The sequence below is a fragment of the Triturus cristatus genome, chromosome 9 (genome assembly GCF_964204655.1).
Source record: "Triturus cristatus chromosome 9, aTriCri1.1, whole genome shotgun sequence".
Lineage (NCBI taxonomy): Eukaryota > Metazoa > Chordata > Amphibia > Caudata > Salamandridae > Triturus > Triturus cristatus.
This window is the reverse complement of record NC_140592.1, coordinates 915,331,052-915,352,043: the sequence shown is the minus strand read 5'-3', so window position 1 is coordinate 915,352,043 and position 20,992 is coordinate 915,331,052. Positions and strand designations below refer to the sequence as shown.

At 41.1% G+C, this 20,992-nt stretch overlaps 1 protein-coding gene across 1 annotated transcript in view; it reads right to left on the bottom strand.

Annotated features, from left to right (window-relative positions):
* Positions 1 to 11,076: 11,076 nt before the first annotated feature.
* Positions 11,077 to 20,992, bottom strand: part of DICER1 (dicer 1, ribonuclease III) — a 692,358-nt gene continuing 682,442 nt past the window's right edge. The window contains exon 27 of the mRNA XM_085626459.1: positions 11,077 to 11,204. The gene's annotated coding sequence lies outside the window, so the exon portion shown is untranslated. The remainder of the gene's footprint in view (positions 11,205 to 20,992) is intronic.

The following is a 20,992-nucleotide window of genomic DNA, read 5'->3' as shown; positions in this document are numbered from 1 at the left end:
TGGGGACCACAGGGCAGGCAGGGACTCCTGCGTCTCAACTGTGGAGGTTCAGGTTATTTGCCACTGGTGTTCCAAGGCCAGTCCTACTATTGCTCTGCAAACAGAGCCACGTAGAACCCCTTTCTTCTCAAGGTAGTGAGGGTGGGCAGTTACAGTATTATCAAGGAGGTATTGTGGGTGTACTCAATCTCAGAACTCAACAATCAACCAACAGACACAATAAAGTTTAAGTGCAGCCCAGTTCTCATCTTTAATCCATACTTCAATCACACAGCAGTAATAAATGCTACACACTTCAATGAATATACATGGGCCAGAGACTCTAGGCGCTAGACACCAACTGGCATCTTCTCTGTTCCCCAGGTGATCTCTCAGGGCTCTGATCGAAGAGTAGTGTCAACCACGCTCAGGAGCAGCTTATTTTACCCACAATTCAAAACTATGTGTTCAATCTTACCTTACCCCTTTTTGGGATATGTGAGTTCTCAAGAGTACCTTCTGCTGTCGCTACTCACCCAGAGCAGCTTTTCTGCCTCTGAGAATCAGCACGTCCTTTTCAGTGTTCACTGGAGCTGGACACAGCAAGCATTCTGCAGCATGGCCTTCAGAGGCCCTTGCGTCGGGTCCAGTGTGATGAGGTACAAGATCCAGTTGCACATACTTGATGGTGGCATTCCACTGTAGCGGGTGCAGTCTGCAGGTCAGGTGATCGGTAGTCCTGTACGGTTACAATCCTGACAAGATTAAAAGTAGGTGAAGTCCCACGTGTTCCTTGGCAAACATCAGTTGCTGCCCAAGTGCTAGCCTCCTGTATTTGGCAGATGCAGCCCTGACTTGACCTTATTTGGGTACACCATTGCAGCCTGACCAGGCCATTGGCAATCATGCAATTGTGGTGGTGTGGTTCATGCCAGGGACTGGAGTGAGAGACTGAGGGGCCCACAGACACTGGGGTCCCTCCTATTCACATTTGTGCAGTTGTCTTTTTCCTGGATGATCCATAGTCACGGCCACTGGGGACATGCTGGACCTAGCTTTTATCCAAAATGGATCCCACAAGCCTCAATTACCCTGGCTCATTCACATCATGCTTGCTACACACACAAATATGCTTAACACACTCTAAGGATGTTATCAGTAAGGTCTGTTGCACAAGAAAGATGCACACAGTCTATTGAAATTACCATTTTAAATGAATCTTTGAGGAGGTTGTCCCTGTACTGTTGACAAATTCCTTTCTTCAGGACAGAAACTTTCACCCACCCCTAGGTGGCATGCTATATCATAGGGTCCCTCCTCATACCAGCTCCAAAGCTTGCTGGTGTGGGCTACAACTGCAGCCTATGGCACTGAACTTGTTACTTCGGTATGACAGTTTTCATCCAAGAGCTCAATTATATAATCGGCTGTTGGCCAATTTCTTACATTTCACAGGAATTGCCCTGAATTGAAGAACTATAAGAAACATGTCACTAAATTTAGTAAATATCTGATCCAAATAAACTATCCTCCGCAGTTGGCTTGCAAAGCGGGAATGTATGTGTATGCACCTTCAGTCATTTGGCATCAATACCCAAGAAGGCTATTGTAAATGACTGCCATAATCTTGGAACAATTGACATGGATTTGGAGAAAATGTTTGCTTTTAAGCCAAGCAGAAATCTGAAAGATATAGTTGTGCATTCTAGACCTAAAACAATTAGCAGATACGCCCAAGGTACCCTTTGGGTCCTTCCAAGGATAAAAGACCAATTCCACATGGCTAATGCTCAGTTTGTCATCTAACTCAACATGACACCAAAGTTGACCAGGGACTATTGACTCCAGGGGTAATTAAACATCATACTAACTGCAATACTGATGGTGTCATTTACCAAATTGAATGTCCTGGCAACCTACGCTACTTAGGGATGACTACTCGTAAAGTCAAGACAACAATTATAGAACACCAAAGCACCATAAGATGCAAATGCACCAACAGAAAAATTCCATGACATTTCTTGAAACATAGAATGACACAACAAAGAGGAACCCTGGGCACTGGATAAACAGACAGAAAAATCAGGGAAGCAAAGCAATACCAAAAAATTCAGAGCAAACTGCCTGTAAATGATTTAGTTGGAGGAGTATCTCGCCCTACTTCAAGGATGCTTGCCAAAACAACATTAATCAAGCAAATAAAAAGTCATCAATAACTTGATCCTAAAAAATATATACATTTATGACAGTCATCATCATATGAAATTACCTATATCTATAAATATCAAGTACACAATATTACAAAAATTACATAAATAACTAAGAATTAATATACTATACATTTACAGCATCATGTAGCTCTCCCCAATAATACCCAAATTCAAACACCCACACAACACCTGAGGGAAAGGAAGGAGGGCAGTGATCCAAGAGCATTTATTGTCAGCCTTTTTCAAAAAGCCTTTCCCGACCTAGGAGACTGGGACATGGACTCGCAGATCCAACGTGCACACCGGTTGCCCTTGGCTCTAAAACAGGCTAATCAAGGTCGCTCCAATTTTGCACGCCCAATTTTGGTATTTGTAGGCAATTTTTTGTTTCACCAGGCAATTTATCTGAAGGCCCGCCCAGCTGCACCTGTTAAGGTTGACTCAATGTCCATTTTTGTGCAAGATTTATGTAAGCAAACAATGGACAAGCGATGGAAGATGAGCCAACTGATGGATCCTCTCAAGAATTTTTGCACACAAGTATTCTTACAAGAGCCGGCCCGCCTTAAAGTTATGAAGGACGGTCAAACACATTTCTTTTTCAACGAACATGATGCTCAACAAGCTCTTTCGGAGTGGCAATCTGCTGCCAAGAAAGGACTGAATACCCAATGATCTAGTTTGGTTTTTCTGCTGCTCCTTTTTTTCTTTTCCTGCTTTTTCTACTCGGAGTGTTTGGGGGGCAGGGTCCTCCACAATCTAGATTTGAGAACAATAATCAGGGAACGGCTGTAGAATGTGTTATAATGTTTTTGTTTTTTTTTGGTATGGGTGTTCTCTGCATAATAATGAGTGTACCGTATAAGCATTAAGATAGTCATGGTGGGTTTGGGTGGCGGTCCGGGGCTCACGGGGAGAGGGTCCTCCCAAGATGCTGCCAGGGTGGGGACAGCAGAAAAGGGGGCAATTCCTTTCCACAGACACGGGGGAGGGTTGGCTGGGTGGGGGTGAGAACTGGAGCTTGGTGTTTTTAATTTAGCTTACAACCTGTTGGGTGGGAAGAGGAGGAGGAAGGGGGGTGTAAGTAGCCACAGTTTTGGGAAGACAAAACTGATCAAGCACAGGAAAAGAGAAGTGTAAATAGGGAGAACAAGTGGGGCGCGCTTTCTCAATTGGTTAAATGTCGTATTTAAAAAATATGTGTTGGAACGTATCTGATCTCAGTAATTCTGGGAAGCATCAGCTAGTTACGGAGGAACTTCGGATATTTAAACCTCATATACTAGGTCTCTCCGAAACCCATCTGGCTTATAAAGATAGGGCAGACTTAAAACAGCTTGGTTATGAGGTACTGGTTAGCACATCGCAATTGATTTCTATTAGGGGGGTGACTGTTCTAAAATCTAAAAACTGTCAGGCTACTGTACTACGTACATTGGCTGATTCCAAGGGGAGATGAGCAATAGCTCAGGTACTGATGTCTGGGTATAAAGTTACGGTGTGTGTAGTATATGGCCCCAATATTGACTGTCCTGATATGTTTTCCTATTTATATACCGAGTTATTGGAATGGGACGGTGATCTGATTCTCATGGGAGATTTTAATTGTATCTTGGAAAGAAAAATAGACACTACTAATACTTCAACTCGGTCTAGGATGGGCAAGGTTCGGGCGGCTATATTTGAGCTTCTTCACATATTTCAATTAGAGGATGTCGGGCGCAGATTAAATCCAACGGTGCCAGGATATACGTTTTATTCACACCCTCATAACACATACTCTAGAATAGACATGATTTTTACTAGTAATAGGATTCTAGTGAGGGCATAAATTGAAGTTTCCCCCAAGATCACTTCGGACCATAATCCGTTGATGTTGACTTGGAAGCTTCAAGCGGGGGTTAAAGAGCCAAGGAGCGAGTTTTCTTTCCCTGATACCTTCTAAATAGCCCAGAGTATGTGGAAATTATGCAAGGAACATTGGGGAAATTCATTGGTATCAATGAGGGAACAGCATCAGTAGCAATGGACTGGGATTGTATGAAAGCGTTTGTTAGAGGGGCGACACTACAATATATTTAAAAAAAGAATAAACAGGGGCTATCCGTGCTCGAACAGAGTTATAAGACATCTCTAGAACTAGAGCAAACGCACGCTAGGACTATTGTTTTAAAAGATCCCGGGGAACAGCTGATCTTCCAGCAGGTGATAGACATCAGAGCCAAACTTAAAAGAAGCTTAAGGGACAAAATAGTGAATAGCTATCATAAGTTTAAAACTAAACAGTATGAGTATGGGGAAAGGGTTGGGTGTATGCTAGCCAATCAAATTGCTGACATGAGGGTTAGATCTAGTATCAAATGTATTAAAGGGGCAGACGGATTAGTATACACTAGATCAGAGGATATACTTGAACAATTTAAACTATACTACGCCAATTTGTATGACAATCCAATTTGCTTTAATCATCAAGCTGCTGTAGGGTATATTGAGGAGAGTGCTATGCCCATCTTGAACGGCTCTCTTTCTGAGCCTTTGCAGAGGGAAATCGATTTGGAGGAAATAGAGGGCGCTATATATACAAATAGGCTCCTACCGGTTTTTCTAGCACTATGTAAAGAGATTGTGCAGGGGGGATGTCCCTCCATCTTGGAATAACACCAATATCGTAGTGTTTTAAAAAAAGGGGAAGCCAGCAGAAGAGATGAGTTCATGTCGACCGATATCATTAATAAATGCCGATGCAAAACAAAAATCTAAAATCCGTGCATGTCATCTAGCCCCAGTTATCCATGTTTTAGTGTCAGAACATCAGCACGGATTTGTCCCTGGCAGGGATACGGCAGCCCACATTAACACAGCTATTGCTGTGTTCGATGTTTGTGGTCAGGCAGAACAGCGTGTTGGGATGGTGATCCTGGATGCCGAGAAGGCCTTTGACCCAGTTGTCTGGGGATCACTGTGGTTAACAATGACAACGATTGGTCTCGGTCTAAGGTTTATTTCGGCAATTCAGAAATTATACAGCAATCCGACAGCTTCGGTTAAAGTTCATGGTCTCGCCTCACCTTTTTTTGCAGTTCAAAGGGGCACGCGACAGGGGTGTCTCCTCTCCCCGTTGTTCGCACTTTATATTGAGCCCTTCGTACAACACTTGTTACGGTATGCAGGAATTCCATCAGTATTTTTTTATGGCGCAGAGCTCAAACTGACGGCATATGCAGACGACATAGAAGTCTTTTCTAGCACACCTGAAGACTCTATAGTTGAGATCACCTTAGAAGTCCAGCACTTTGGATCATTTTCAGGTTACAAATTGAAATTAGACAAAACCCAAACTATACTGAATTATCAATCAAATGCGGCTCCAGCGGCCCTGGGGATTACACAAATAGCAACATATCTAGGGGTTTGCATTTGTAGTTAAGTAGACAAGGTGATCGCGCTGAATTATGAACCACTGCTAAAGAGGGTTGTCTCAAACATGCACAGTTGGCATAGGCTCCTCATCAGTATTTTGGGAAGATGTAATATCGTTAAAATGAATATTTTGCCCAAGTTTTTGTATTTATTTCGGATTATCCCATACAGGGTCCCCCTGTCATTTTTTAAATGCTTGGAGGGTGCTATAGGGAGCTTTATATGGAGCTACCGATGTGCTAGGAGAGCTTTACGTTTTTTTAAATTACCATATATCCGAGGTGGGTTTATGCTCCCAGATTTTAAATTATATTTTTGGGCTGCTTTTTTTGGTCGAATACGAAGCCTGTTTAACGGTCCTAATAGTGGTAGCACCTGGCTCTCATATCAAATAGCGAGTGACCCCGATGCGGGTTTTTTGTTGATGATGGCATTCAAGTTGCAGCAAAGTTAAGTCTGGTTTTCCAAATTAATATAACCAGCAACGAAGTACAGGAATCTTTGGTGACTATAGATGCAGCAGTAGCATTGGTTAATTTGAAGCTACAGCAACATAGGGTAATTTTTATGCAGTATTATACTCCAGAGGTAATCTCCAAATGGGCTATGAATCACACATCTTCAATTAAAGTATATTGTCCAAAGTGCCAAATGTATGCTGCTGATCTATGTCATATGTTCATTAAGTGTCCTGTGCTGAGTATATTTTGGTCTAAAGTTAGTCATGCTCTTTCAACGTTGGCAGGCCACAGCATTCAAATGACAGAGAAGGAAATTGTGCTTGGGGCTATTCAGGACTGAGGTTGTCTTTCGCGCCCGTTTGTATCAATTGCAATCATATGTGCTCGATTGTGTATTGCTCGGGTCTGGATTAAAAAAACAGGGCCCAGTATTAATGAATTTTGGTCTTTACTTTGTGAAATATATGAAATGGAAATGGCTCTTGCAAAAGTAGAGGTCCACGCTCGTGGAGAAAATTTAAATGGATGTGGTTGGGCACTCAGTGGGATTAGAACTGTGTGCTCTACATACTCTATTGGGGTCTATATTAAGCAAGATGTATTTGAGTGTATACTTAATTTTTGTACCTCCCTTGTTCTCCCTTCTTATTCTTATTTTTTATTTTCTAAATTTTTCATCTATTTTTATCTTTTGTTAGAGATTTGTTAATGTAATTTCCTGATGTGCTCGTTTTCAGTGTATTGATTTGCATTTATGGCTAAATACAAAGATAATACTTGCCATGCCCTTGATCAGATATGTATTTTTTTCTGATGCAATTCAATGTTCTGAACCCATGCGAATGCCTGAAGCCTAGGAGGAGCCTCTCCGAGTTCTATTGCATTTTTATTCTAAGTACATGAGAGGGAATCAAGCAGAAAATATTTCAGGATTATTCACACTGAAGGAACAGAGACCCCTATATCTTATTGTTCAAAGTCTCTATGATAACGTTGGGCAATCAGAATCTGAAAAAATATAAAAATCCTGCTAGTATTAAATCGCCTGTAAGTGAGGCAAACCGATCAGTCCCAGATTACTCCTTACACTAAAGCAATTTGTATACACAGCTAATTATATCAACAACGAATCTTTGCTAAATGCAACCTCCAGAGGCATAAAGCAAGCAAGCTGTGTATGTGATACATTAATCACACTAAATTATTGTAAGCCTCTTTTTCACTCCGTGGCAGAAGGAAAAGGACACAAACAAAACATTAGATAGACTTTACCTTAGCAAGGAGACACTCGCCACGTTCTGGCTACATAATAATACAATATGATTTAACACAATTTAACCAACCTGGGTCATTGCATATGCCTACTAGATCAGTCATATAACTGAAAACTAAAGACACTCTGGTATCCACTCTTACAGTCACTTCTGTACCTTAAACTGAGGTACTTCCCCCAGTTACTACCAGATGTTATAGTGCTTACATGATTTCGCATCGGGTTGAGTGAGCTACGTATGTCTTCTTGTCATATTTGCATAGCTTGGAATATTCCTTTCTTATTTTTTAGGGAGTCATTCTTTGCTTTTCTTTGTTGTCAACAGTGAGATAAGAATGAAAAGAAAGAACCTGTTGACAGAACAGTGGCAAACAATATGGATTTGGGTGTCACTGCTAGTGTGCAAGTACAGTATTGGTTTGAGTGCAGTTAGCTAGGGCGAATCTATCCAACTACTGTGGATGACATTAGTGGTTATACAGATACAATAATGTCTTGATAAATTGAGTCACCTTTACCACTACAGTTCTGCTTCTTACTGATACATAGGATGTAGGAACCATTGAGAGTGTTGAATTTTATTTTAATTTAATTGTAAGCAAGTGGAATCTATGTATACAAAGTTTATCAACAATAACAGTGGTGTTCAGAGTTGGTGATTACCAGACTGTGATCAGACGTTTACCAAATAAAGCTGGTGCACCTTTGAAAGCTTTCTTTAGTTCTTTTGATAGCCAACATTCCATAACTGCACTCCAGGCTATGCAGTTCTGGCCTGCACCAAATCACCAAAATGTGTCAATATTGCTTATTATGCCTCATAACTATACCCACCATTAGTGTTTACATGAAGCAAGAAACATAGGGAAGCCAATTGATATGCCAAGATCTCTTATGCAGAGTTCTGTGTTGTGATTTTCTTCTGTTCACTACTTTGAAGATGTACTAATATTGAAGTTCAATAGTATATCACACTATTCACTATTACTGAACTACTCTGAGTGCGTACCAAAAAGTACTTATACATCCTTTGCAAGCTGTTGATCAAATGTTTTTGTTGCATACCAAATAACGGATTTTAAGATCAGTGACTGCAGTAGACAATCCTAAGCCAAAGCTACAGTAGTTTCAATTGGTGGAATTAGTGACATTTTATAAACTTAAGAAAGTGATCTGGTGCCATGAAGGCAAGTTACAACTTGACACACACAGATCGTTCTGCCTAAAGTTCAAAGGTCTGGTCTGGAGTGACAACTGTTCTTTGAGACATTTGCAAAGCTCACAGTCACTTCACTAAGATCAGTGAGCCAATTTAGCATCTGGTGTTCCATTTTTCCATTTCATAGTACAATTCTAGGTGTGAGGCATATGGCTGCATGCCATGTCTCTGCATGGTGCTGTCAGTCTAAAAAAACCAATTCAAAATGTTGCTCTTAGAAGTCTCACACGGTCTAAAAACTTTCTGGGCAATAAACCCCTAAAAAGTTGAACGTCTATCGTACATGCAATTTAGCACAGATAAACCACATCTCCATAAACAGGTTTGTTAATGGTGCAGCACAATTTTGGTTGCACCCTTCCACGTCAGTGAAGCGCAATATATATACGTGCATTTAGCACCAAATACTCTGAATGCCTGACTTTATTAATGAAAAGTGAAGTGCTCAAATGTATTACTGAAAGGCATTTACTGTAGAAACTAGAGATTCAGAAACGTGTGCACACTAATGTTTAGCTTAAGCATGAATGAAATGTAGTTCTTATACATTTTTACACTTATATCTCAAGATATGTTGCATTCATTTGAAATGTGCTGTGTATGTAAGCATGAACTCAATTATCTATATGTGCATTTAGCTTGCTTAATTTATTTTGAAGTTATAACTGCACATATAATCATGTACTTCGAATGCACATCATGAAGCTTCACCATAGCTAATTTAACTAGGCATTAATTTGAAAAATGCATTTTGTTTGCCTTGCATATTCTCTCCTCTGCAGATGTGTATTAGCGATAGTGAGTTCTGAGAAGAAAATCTCGGCAGAGATGTGAAGAGCTAATAAACTGAAGGAGGTTCCTATTCATTGTGAATCAGTGATGGTGTCCTACCCAAGTGTGTGTGCAATAGGTCCCGGTTTCATGGGATGAGAAAATCTGAGGATGCTGCCACTGTGCAACATGAAGCGCAACAGTATTGGTTCCTAGAAGGGTGCTGAGAATTATGAACATGTATCTGCATGCTTTAATTAATGTATACACTGTTAGAGTTTGGGGCAGACCCTTTTTGACTTTGCGAGATACAGACCTCTCTGCTTACCCCATTCTCGCGAGTGTAAAGCCATATGCTAAACACTTGTTCCCTAATACAAGATTTCTACTGAAATCTTCATGATGCTGACACCTTCCTGCTTCTTAGATTTCCCTGAGATTTTCCATTCTGAACCATCCCCAATATAGACTGCGAGCCCTGATTAGATGAGATTTCAACTTCTGTTTTCCACCACTTTACTTATGTGGCAGCATTTATCGCATGCCTGAGGCTATCAAACTGAATTTACTTCGTTGTCTAATACTTCCTTTCCAAATTCTGTATCGAAATGATGCTTTATTTGCATTGATTTGAATTTATTATTGATGTGTAATAAACCCACTTAACTTTAACCACTGATTCCTGCTCCTTATTGTGTGGTCAAATGAGCTACATGAACTGTACATTGTTTTGTTGAATGCTAACTCCTTCACCTTTCACTCAACCACAAAGGTCAGTCGAATGATAAATGTAACCATATGTCAACACACCTTCTTTAACATAACTAATGATTATAAGTCATACAAAAGCAATGTCATCTGCTGAAGAGTCCCAAAAAAGACATCAAAGTTTGTTATCCAATTTCTTCTTCTAAAATGCCAAAGCTGCAATATATATATCGCCCACAAAATAAAACATTCCATATATGTGTGTGTGTGTGTGTGTGTGTGTATATATATATATATATATATATATATATATATATATATATACGCCATCTCATGTATACATCTTCTGTTTTGGTTGTATTTAGCTGAAACTGAAGAACAAAACACTTCAGCTCTATCTAATATATTTCGAGCGTGTTTATTTAAATCAGTGAAACAATGCTACCCCGCATGTTTCGGAGCTCTCAAATGCTTGATCACGGGTCAGTTCACATTCAACTTCCTGATTCTTTTAACACCACATGCGTTTTCTTGTGCATAACAGATATAAAAAACAGACTTTACGGTATTCCAATATGGAGTCAAATTTCAGCTTTAAATTGTTATCCCAAAATTAAGTAATCGCCATAAATAACAGCAGGAAAGAAACATTTAAATATATTACCTATGCATTTAACATAAGTAAACATATATACATAAGCAAAATGAAATTAAATAGTAAATATTTTTATATTTTTAAATTTTTACAATTTTCCAAAATGCTAAGCATCAATCAGTTTAAGTCAGAAAACTGTACAACCTTGGAACACATGCATCATTTTTTCATATATTTATAGCTGATTGACTTTAAAAATTCTTATTAAAGTACAGCAATTCTTATTCAAATTCAAGGAATTCATATGTTATGCAATTCAGCCCAAGTAGGCATATTTGAATTCATTATTAAATATATATTGCAAAAGACATTAAAGAAAATAGCATCCTATGTATAGCCCCAATTCACTTAAACATTATTCATTTTGACCAAGTCCACAAAAAATGTATACGCAATGCTCTAAACCACAACCTGCTCTTGTAATCAGGCAAAAATGGAATACGCCCCACAGGGCTAGATATAGTTAGCTCTCTTGCATCCAATGTTCTCCATGTACTTTCCAGAAAATCTGCAATAAAATTCAAACAAAGCCTATTAAAAACCGCAACTTAATTGTGAATAAAATTTAAATGTAACACAGTTATCCGTTATAACGGAGGGGCCTCCAAAGGTTACAGAGACGTTATAGTTAGGCTTAGGTTTCACTCAGACAAAACAAGTCAAATGCAGCCGTTATAGTTAGTGAGCTAACTCACGCCCCCGCAATGCACTGCTTATGACCTAACATATTACATCACTCATGACATGGTCAGTAACATCACTGATGACATCTCAAATGACATCACTCATGACATAACTGACGACATCATCCAGTGAATGAGTATTTTTAAAAAGTTTATGAGTGTTAAATATATATACCAAGGTTTATTGGTGAATCATTGGGAGTATGAGTGCCTGTATGAATGATTCAGTGGGTGCGTGACTGACTGTATAAGTGAGTGATTAGGTGTCTCAGTGAATGCATGGGTAAGCGCCTGATTGTGTGGAAGTCTGTATCTGTCAATTGATGTCTATGTGGCTGTATGAGTAGGTATGTGAGTTTCTGTATGGGTGAGTGATTGGTTGTCTGAGTACCTATAAGGGTCTCTGTGTGGGTAGGTGAGGGTCTACTTGTATGGATGAGTGAGTCAGTGGCTGTATGGGTTAGTGAGTGCGTGTGTGATGGGCTGTATGAGTGAGTGAGTGTGTGCATGGCTCTGTCTGTGAGTACATGTGTCAGTGGTATAGGGGTGAGTAACTGGGTATGTGAATGTCAGTATAGGTGAGTGATGGGTTATGTGAGTGGCTGTATTGGTGAATGAATGTGAGAGTGACTGTATAGGTGAGTGAGTATGTGTTAGCATCTGTGTGAGTGAGTGTGGGTGTGTAACTGTATGGGTGAGTAAGTGACTGACTTTATAGGTGAATGAATAGTTGTGTGAGTAGCTTTATGGCTGAGTGTATATGTCAGTGGCTGTATTAGTGAGTGGGGGTATGAGTGACTATATGGGTGAGTGGGTGGAGTGTGTGTTGATCTATGAATCAGTGAGTGGCTGTGTAAGTACTGGTATGGATGTGTTAATGGGTTAAATAGGGGTGTGTGGGTGTGTCAGATTCTGTGCATGATGTCATGAGTGATGTCAGGAGTGATGGCATCAGTGATGTCACTGACCATGTCATGAGTAATGTGATATGTGAGGTCATAAGCAGTGCATTGCGGGGGCACAAGTTATAGTTAGTTCACTAACTATAACAGCTGAATTTCACTGGTTTTGTATGAGTGAAACCTGAGCCTAACTATAATGTCCCTCTACCTTTTGGGTTTTTGTCAGTGAATTTCTAAGGTTTTTTAAATGCACATTCCTAACTATAAGGTCCCTGTAACCTTTGGTTTTGTCAGTGAATTTCTATGGCTTTTTAAGTTGTAGTCGCGTTTGCAGAGTGGTGGAGAATGGGGGCAGGCCTCCGACCAGCTCTAAGGAATCCCACTGTGTAGGACTGACAGGAGGTACCAGGAGGGCTTCGTGGACCACAAGGTCCCTCAAGAGTAAAGTGGACTTCATCCCCAAACCAGAAGTGCACCAGGAGTCATGTTTGCAGAGTGGTGGAGAAAGGGTGCTTGGTCTCCGAAGACCTCTTAGCAATCTCGCTATGTGGGACTTACTGGAGATAACAGGATGGGTAGTTGGGCCCCAAAGATGTCCTGGGGCCAGTTACCCCTCCTGTTACCTCCAGTAAGTCCCACAGAGTGGGATTGCTGAGGGTTTTTTCCAGTGGCTACACCCCCTTTCTCCACCACACTGTAAACGTGCCTCCTGGTGCACTGCTGGTTAGAGTAAGAAGCCTCTTTAGTTCTGAGGCCCTCAGGAGCAAAATGGAATTCATTCCCCAAACAGCAGCGCACGAGGAAACTTTGCAGCCTCCCTTCCCTGGGCCAATATCGACCCTGGGGATCCCATCCCCAGGGGCCAGGCATTTTTAGAATGGGGAGGGGGCCGCATGGTACCCATCCCCAGGCTGATTTTAGCACTGGGGACCCTATCCCCCGGGGCATCCCCTCAATACTGGGTGCCCTGGCCCCACCCAGGGCACCAAATCATTTTTGTTGGGGAATACGGGGGGAGCCTGAAGCCCCCATGGACCATACCGTCTCCCCACCTCCTGTGGGAGCTGGCATTGCTTTTAGACAGAGGGAGCTGCTGGGGGATGCAGCTCCCTCTGTCCAAAAACAATTCTGCTCTGCTTCTAGTAAGCGAGAGCATTTTACATGCTCTCGCTTACTCAAAGTAGAGCGGAGTTTTGCTATGGCTTGGTGGGAGCGGTAATGCTCCTGCTAAGCCATAGCAAACTGCAATGTCCCAGGGTGGGCACCATAGGACATTGCTGAAGCCGGCCCTGGGGGGGTGTGGTCTCGAGGGCCATCTATGGGTTCAGGATGGGGGCTGTGCGGCACCCCCTCCTTTACAGGACATATCCTCAGGGAGTGGAAGTGGTGGCCCCCTTGCTGTAGGGGGCCATGCAGCCCCCCACTTCAATTTTGACCATTTTCCCCAGGGAGGTGACCTGTGCACCCCCTTCCTACATATGTAGACATGTCCCAGGACCTGGCCTACCCAGGATGCAATTAGAAACGAAGCACAGGAGACCGCACTTCGTTTGTTAAAAATTGTTTGGAGGAAATTGTGGATCCAGCGCGATGCCCGCAAAAAAGTTTTTATGCTTTTTTGGCCTTTTCCATGTGTGACCCCCCTAAAAGCCTAGGGGGTCAGGGTGTTTCTACCCTGCTCCCTTTTCATTTTCTTTAGTGATTTTAAGTCACAAGATGGCTGCCAACACTTTCTGATTTGAAGTGTTGGCAGCCAAACAGATCTCAGCACACGATTGTAAGGAGGCTGCGGACCTACTGCGTTCCTATATATACAACTGGAAATTTCTTTAAATAACTCAGCAGTTACTGAACAGATTTACACCATTTATCAAAAACGTTGGCTACCTTTCTGCCAAATGTGGTGTAATTCTGTTCAGCAGTTTGGGCTGTAGTTTGTTTAGAATTTCCTATGGAAATTAACATGGGGAAAACGTGTTTTCGTAACCCCCCTATTTTTCTGCCACCGCTTGACAAATCACCCCGAAAGTTTAAGAAGCTGAAGTGAGCGGCAAACTAGTTTTGAAAATTTCGCCAAGATTCGTCAAATAACCCAAAAGTTATTGGCAAAACAAAAATCACTCTTCCTATGGAAACTACATCCTAACTGTAACTACCTAATGGTGACTGTCAATAGGTAACATATGACGTGTGTCCTAAATTAACTTTAACTCATGCACCTGTCATGCAGTGTGTCATCAATGGTGTCATTTCAGATGTGAAGAAGCAGCGTCTCCTGATTAGCGGACGTCCCCTTGTGCACAGTGTGGAGCCCGCAAAGCGGGATATTTAAAGTTTGTAATGGGTCTTGTGAATAAAGTTGAAATCCTCAATAAAACAGTGCTTTCATGGAAGATTTATTCAATGGAGGATATTGGTTTCATATCATACAAACCGAATTCAAAGCTTTAAGTGTAACCATCAAGCGTTCAAACATGATTCACCCGATGAATCATGTTTCATGACAATCTGACAGTTTCAGCCCCATGGTGGGGTTCACTCATTGTATCATTGTTTCATTTACCCTTGTAGACTTTGTTCCCTGACGAAGGCCGATAATGGCCCGAAATGCATCAGGAGAATCATGTTTGAACGCTTGATGGTTACACTTAAAGCTTTCAACCAAGCTTTGGACCAAGATCAAGCTTTCTGCCACATTTGGTGTAATTCCATTCAGCCGTTTTAGCTGTAGCATTTTTTAAAAATCCCTATGGAAATTGCATGGGAAATGTATGCTTTGGGATCCCCACTTTTTCTTGGTCTCCACTTGACGGATCACCCTAAACTTCCAAGAAAGGATGTGAGGTAAAAGGAGCAGGATCACTGGGTACTTTTTTGAAAAGTTTTGAGAAGTTTCATCAAAGTGCGCTATATTATATATATATATATATATATATATATATATATATATATATATATATATATATATCTCCATATCTCCAACTGGCAGTTGCCAGTAGATAGTTATAGTTAGGACAAAGTTTCCATAGGAAGAGCCTTTTTTGTTTTCTTATAACTTTGGCTTTGTTTCATGAATCTTCATGAAATTTTGCAAACTAATTCTTTGTTCATATCAGCTCCTATATGGGAAGTTTGGGGTGATTCATCAAGGGGGGGCTGAGAAAATAGGGGGGTCCCAAAACGTGTTTTCTCCATGTTCATTTCCATAGGAATATTTAGACAAGGCTACAGGTCAAATGGGTGAACGGAATTACCACAAATTTGGCAGGGAGCAGGGTCTTGGTCTAGAAAGCCCGCTTTTGTTTTTTGGTGCAAATGCGTTCAGTAGTTTTTGAGGAATATCTAAATTTACAGATATCGATTTTTGGGAATTCTGCCATCTGATTGGCTGAGGCGGCACGAGCTTGCTGCTTATTGGCTGCGAGCGGTTGCAACTAGGAAGTGTTGGCCGCCATTTTGTGATTCCGTCAAAGCGAGTAAGGGGAAAAAAGGGTGAAAAAAGTAGGAAAGAGGACAGTAGGAGCACTGTAACCTTTGTGGGGGTGTTTAGGGTGTGCTATAGAGGGGGTGCGAAGTGAACTACTTATAGCTACTTGTCTGAAAGTGCTGGGCAGGAAATTAAGTGAGGTATTGCGTAGAGTCTGATGCTGCTAAGGTGAGCTGGTGCGGGAGTCTGGGATGAAAGCGTGAGCCTAAACTGTGTGTCTTATGGTGTGAAGTCATGTGCCCTGGCCGCTGTGCCACACCTGGTTAAGTAGTGTTAGTAATATTTTATACATAGTAGGAGGAAGTTTTGTTTGGAACACGGTAATTTGTATATGGTGCTTATGGGGTGTTATACAGGGAGTGCAAAGGTAAATCAATACGGTATTTGTAAAGTGCAAACTACACAGAAAACGATAATTGATTGGAAAATAAGAAGCATTGGGTACAAAAAACTAGGGTGCATATTAGTTGAGTGAAAAAGCATGTTTGTCATTGGTTAATAAAGTGCAGTCTAAACGTGGAGTACATTCGATAGGATGAAATGTGCAAAGCTCAACCTGACGTGCTACTTGCATTTGGAAGGTACATTTGGAACTTAAAACAATTGTGTACTTTTAACCCGCAGGTGCTGTTAAATGTTCGAGAATATGCTGGGAAAAAAAAGTTACGTTTAAAAAAAATCATGAACTTTTAACCTACAGGTGTCGTAGAATGTTCCAGAAAGTGTGGTGATAAAATAGATTAAACTTCTGACCTGTATGTGGCGCAGAATATTAAGTAGCTTTTAAAAATAACCAATGGAGATAAGTTTTGGAATGTCGATGAAGGAATAAAGTATTCTGATTTGTTCTTTACATGTATTTATATGTGGAGCAACAGAGAAATTGTGCCATTGCTGGTTTCATTCTTGATGAAAGTGGTGCATTACATGTACTGTGTGACAAAAAAAGAATTGCATGCGTGTGCGACATTTGAAATCTGCATACCAACTACAAATGTGAGGTCGAAATTAACAAGGTGTGTTATGTGTTCTGTAGTAGTGATTAAGTATTTGAGGTGATATTTTTAAGTTTGAAAGTATTTTTTATTTCAAAATAATGTCCTGTTAATAAAGTGTGGTGTTTCATATTGCTAATAAAATATGCATAAAGTTTGACCTGTTGTTACATAAGTACATTATATATGTTTAGGAATTTTTCACAAAGAAGAAATGTAGTTTGTCATCTTTAAAGGAGTGTATGGTTTCGAAAATGAGGTACAGCGTTAATTTGGGTTTGTTAATGTATTCAGGCAAGTTAAACAAAATGTCCCACATTTGCAAATTATACTTTTTGTGGAAGTAGTGGGGAAGGGGGGGTAGGAGATGTATGTGTTTTTAAGTTAAAAGCGATAAAACTAAAGCCAGAAATGTTATGTGGACAGGTTGTGGTCTCATTTTTTACAGTGAGAGGTAGATTTGAATGTAAGTCTAGGTAGGTTGTTGTACTGTGAGGCCGTCTACAGTGTTTGGAGATTACATGGAGAGGAGATGGAGATAGTAAAAGTGATACGTTCCTTTTATATGTACGCATAGTTTGAATCATTTGAATATAGGTTGAGATATAATATGAACATGGTTTCTGGTTTGCATTTGGGTATAGTTAATAGTTTTAGTAGTTTGTGACTAGTGAATAATAAAGGTAGATATACTAAAATATATGGTAGTAAACGTATTAATTATTGTCTGTTCTTATGAAATAGAAGTGGTTGGAGAGTGTTTCTTTAGAAGAGATGTTTTATAAATGTGTGGGAGATAAAAAAGAAATGAAAATGTTTGGTGTATTTTCTGTATGACTTTCTTGACATTAGTAAAGTACATGTCATTACAAGTGATAGTAATTGTCAGGCTGTGTTCCTGTGCTGAATATACGTAGGTATTTAAGTGGTCCGTGTTTTACCGGTGCTCAGTTTCACTATCTCTTTGGGACACTCGTCAATTTTTTCATTCAATTTAATGTCCTTAATATACATACAGTAAAGGGACGGTATATCAAAAGTTTGGGAATTACAACTTTGTTTACTCTCCCCATCCTCTGCTGTACACTGTACAGAGTGTTTAAACGACTTTATTAACATACAGATGTCTAGCTAGTAAAGGTGGTGTAGTGCCACTGGGCCCATTTATAAACCGTGCTATGGGATGGTTTATGTTTTACCCGCCAATTTGCATGTTTGAATACTTTTGGATGATAAGCGTTACGGAAGACACCTTTAAAAATTAAGCCAGAGTATGGGTATAGTGCTGCTACTAGGAATGGTGGCGGTTTCTCTTTGATTTCTTACGGTTAAGCAATGGCGGGTGTGTGGGAGGTGGGTATGTTGGTGATTAAAACACAGACTTTAGTAACGTGCAGATGTCTAGCTACTAAAGGTGATGTAGTACCACTGGGACCATTTATAAAGCGCCCAATGGCATGGTATATGTTTTAACCGCAAATTTGCATGTTTTAATACGTTTTGCTGATGAGTGTTTCGGGAGATAGCCTCTGTATGGCTATAGTGGTGCTTCCAGGTTTGCTGGGGCTCTTTGTTTTATTGCGTAAAGTTAAGCAAGGGCTGGTGTGGAGATGGTGTAGTAGTACTGGGACTATTTATAAACCGCCTTATGGTATGGTGTATGTTTTACTTGGAAAAATGCAGGTTTAATACCTTTTGCTGATGAGCGTTCCGGCAGACACCTGTTGAAATTAAGGCTATGTATGGCTATAGTGGCGTTAACGGGAGTGCTGGGGCTTGTTGTTTTGATTTCGTAAGGTTAAGCAAGGGAAGGGGTGGGGGTGGGGGTGGGAATGTTGCTGATTATAACATGGACATTTGTAACGTGCATATGTGTAGCTAGTAAAGGTGATGTAGTGCCACTGGGTCAATTTATAAAGCACTATGGCATGGTATATGTTTTATCTGGAAATATGCATGTTTTAATACCTTTTGTTTTTGGACATTCCGTCAGCGACTTGTTCAAATCAAGTCCCTGAATTGCTATAGTGGATCTTCCAGGTTTGCTGGGGCCTTTCTTTGATTTTGTAAGGTTAAGCAAGAATGGGGATGAGGGTGGTGTAGTGGCACTGGGCCCATTTATGAAGCGGTTTATGGTATGGTATACATTTTTCTAGTAAATCTGCATGTTTTAATACCTTTTGATGATGAGTGTTGAGGTTCCGGACTTTTAAGAGTCCAGAGGTGTCAGGGGAACAACACCCAAAGACCCCTGAGTTCCTTCCTGTCTTGATGCACAAATAAACAGAGACGCAGGCTTCTCGATGGTGGCGTCAAAGACCAAGATTTATTTACTGCAGGGACACAGAAGTCATAGGAACCACACAAAGGCAGAATCTACGAGACTGTTCAAATTGCAAGAAGTGGGTTGCTCCTTAAATACACGAAATATGTCTTTAGGCAACATTTCACAAATATTTTTCATGCCCAATCCGATATCCCAAAACAGACAATAAACAGACATCAAACAATAATTAGTTGTAGGTTTTCGGTATTCGATCACGTCTCCTTGTCAGTTTTCCATTCTTTGACCGATCCTCCCCATCATAAAAATCGTATCCTCCCCATTGTAAAAGCCCAGAAGGAGAGGAGCAGAGCCAGGTGCAAGGGATAGAAAAGCAGGATAAGAGATGTTTATGGTTCGTAAACGGGCATGGCTACCGTATTCGGCCTCTCAATCAGGACAATGGACACGAGAACTAGTATAGCAGGATTGGCCTCAGGCAGGGGAGGCACCTTGATTCTGCCTAGTCACGCAGCGTCAGGTTCCTCGGGCTTGAGCTTACGTGTCCTTAACAAGGTGATTCTGCCGGGGTCATCGCTCGTCCATTGACTATGTGAGGGCAAGAAACAAAATGGGTGCCGTATCTAAAATGGATGCCATGATTTTACAACAGAATGCCCTGTTTCTCAGTGTATTCATGCTCGTAGCGCAGCGAAAACACTGTCATGCATATAATGGATCATTTACGGTTCATTGGTACCAAAATCATGTCAGTACTACGATACCGAATACACGGGCTCGGATCGCTACAGAACCTTAGACCGTCCTTTTGCCCTTACATAGGCAATAACTTACTCTATATCAGAGTCCATCTCTATGTTCATCAGGTCACTGATATGTTGCTGGAGCATTATTCTATCTTGTGGCGTATCTCCAAAAACAGGTGGTCTTCTTACGCATGTCGAAACACAAAGGCCACATAAGGCAGGACCACACTGAACAATGAGACAGCATGAGAATAAAAATACCAACGCAACACCAGTGACTATCAGAACCTTCCATCCCCATGCAGATAACAGACTCCAGAACCATCCCATTAGTGACCAGTTACCTTCCTCTACATGAATAGAGTCAGAGATTTTGTGTAACTTAGAAATGGCCTTATATACCGTTGGCGCATTATCTGGGATAAAAACACAGCAACTCGATTGGATCATCTTACATACCCCACCTCGATCTGCAAGTAATACATCAAGGACCATGTGATTCTGTAACGTCATGAGGCGATCCGCTTGAAGCTCAGCTGTCAGGTTACTAAGGGCACCCGCAGTTTCGGTAATAGTGGATTCAACTACCCGTGTTAGTTGACGTAAGTTTCTACTGTTGGCCATAGGCCCCCAGAACGGAAGGAAACCCTTGAAGAAGTCTCCTGTTTCTTGGCCAGCAGTGTCTTCCTTATTGAGAACACCTCTCACAACTCTAGTTTTGTGATAATCCGGTGCAGCAGTGTATGTCGGAGGCAATAGTTGAGCGATATAACATGAGCCTGAGAAGTTAGCAGGTAGCCATGTATATGCTCTGTCTTTGCAAACAAAATAGGTGCCCTTAGCAGCTAAGAATGCAGGGGAAGACTGTGACGGGAAATCGTATGTTTCGGTACAGTCACTCTTCCCTAGTCGAGCTTTCGGATTCCTCCCATTTCCTTGCAAACAGACCTGACCTTGGTGGGGTACGACCCAGATCGGAGTCGAGCTTTTACGTTTGTTCTCACCCAAAGTAATGCCATATTCCGTAACATTCCAACCCATGTAAACTCGCAATTCATCCTTGGGAATAAACGGAGTGTTATTGACGTCTCTAACCATGTCAGTAATTCCTTTTACCAAGGCTCTATTAGCGGAGTTATACCTAGTGGAACGCGGAGGTCGTGGGGGATAGGTCTCTAGAGCATAGGCGAACATGGTCT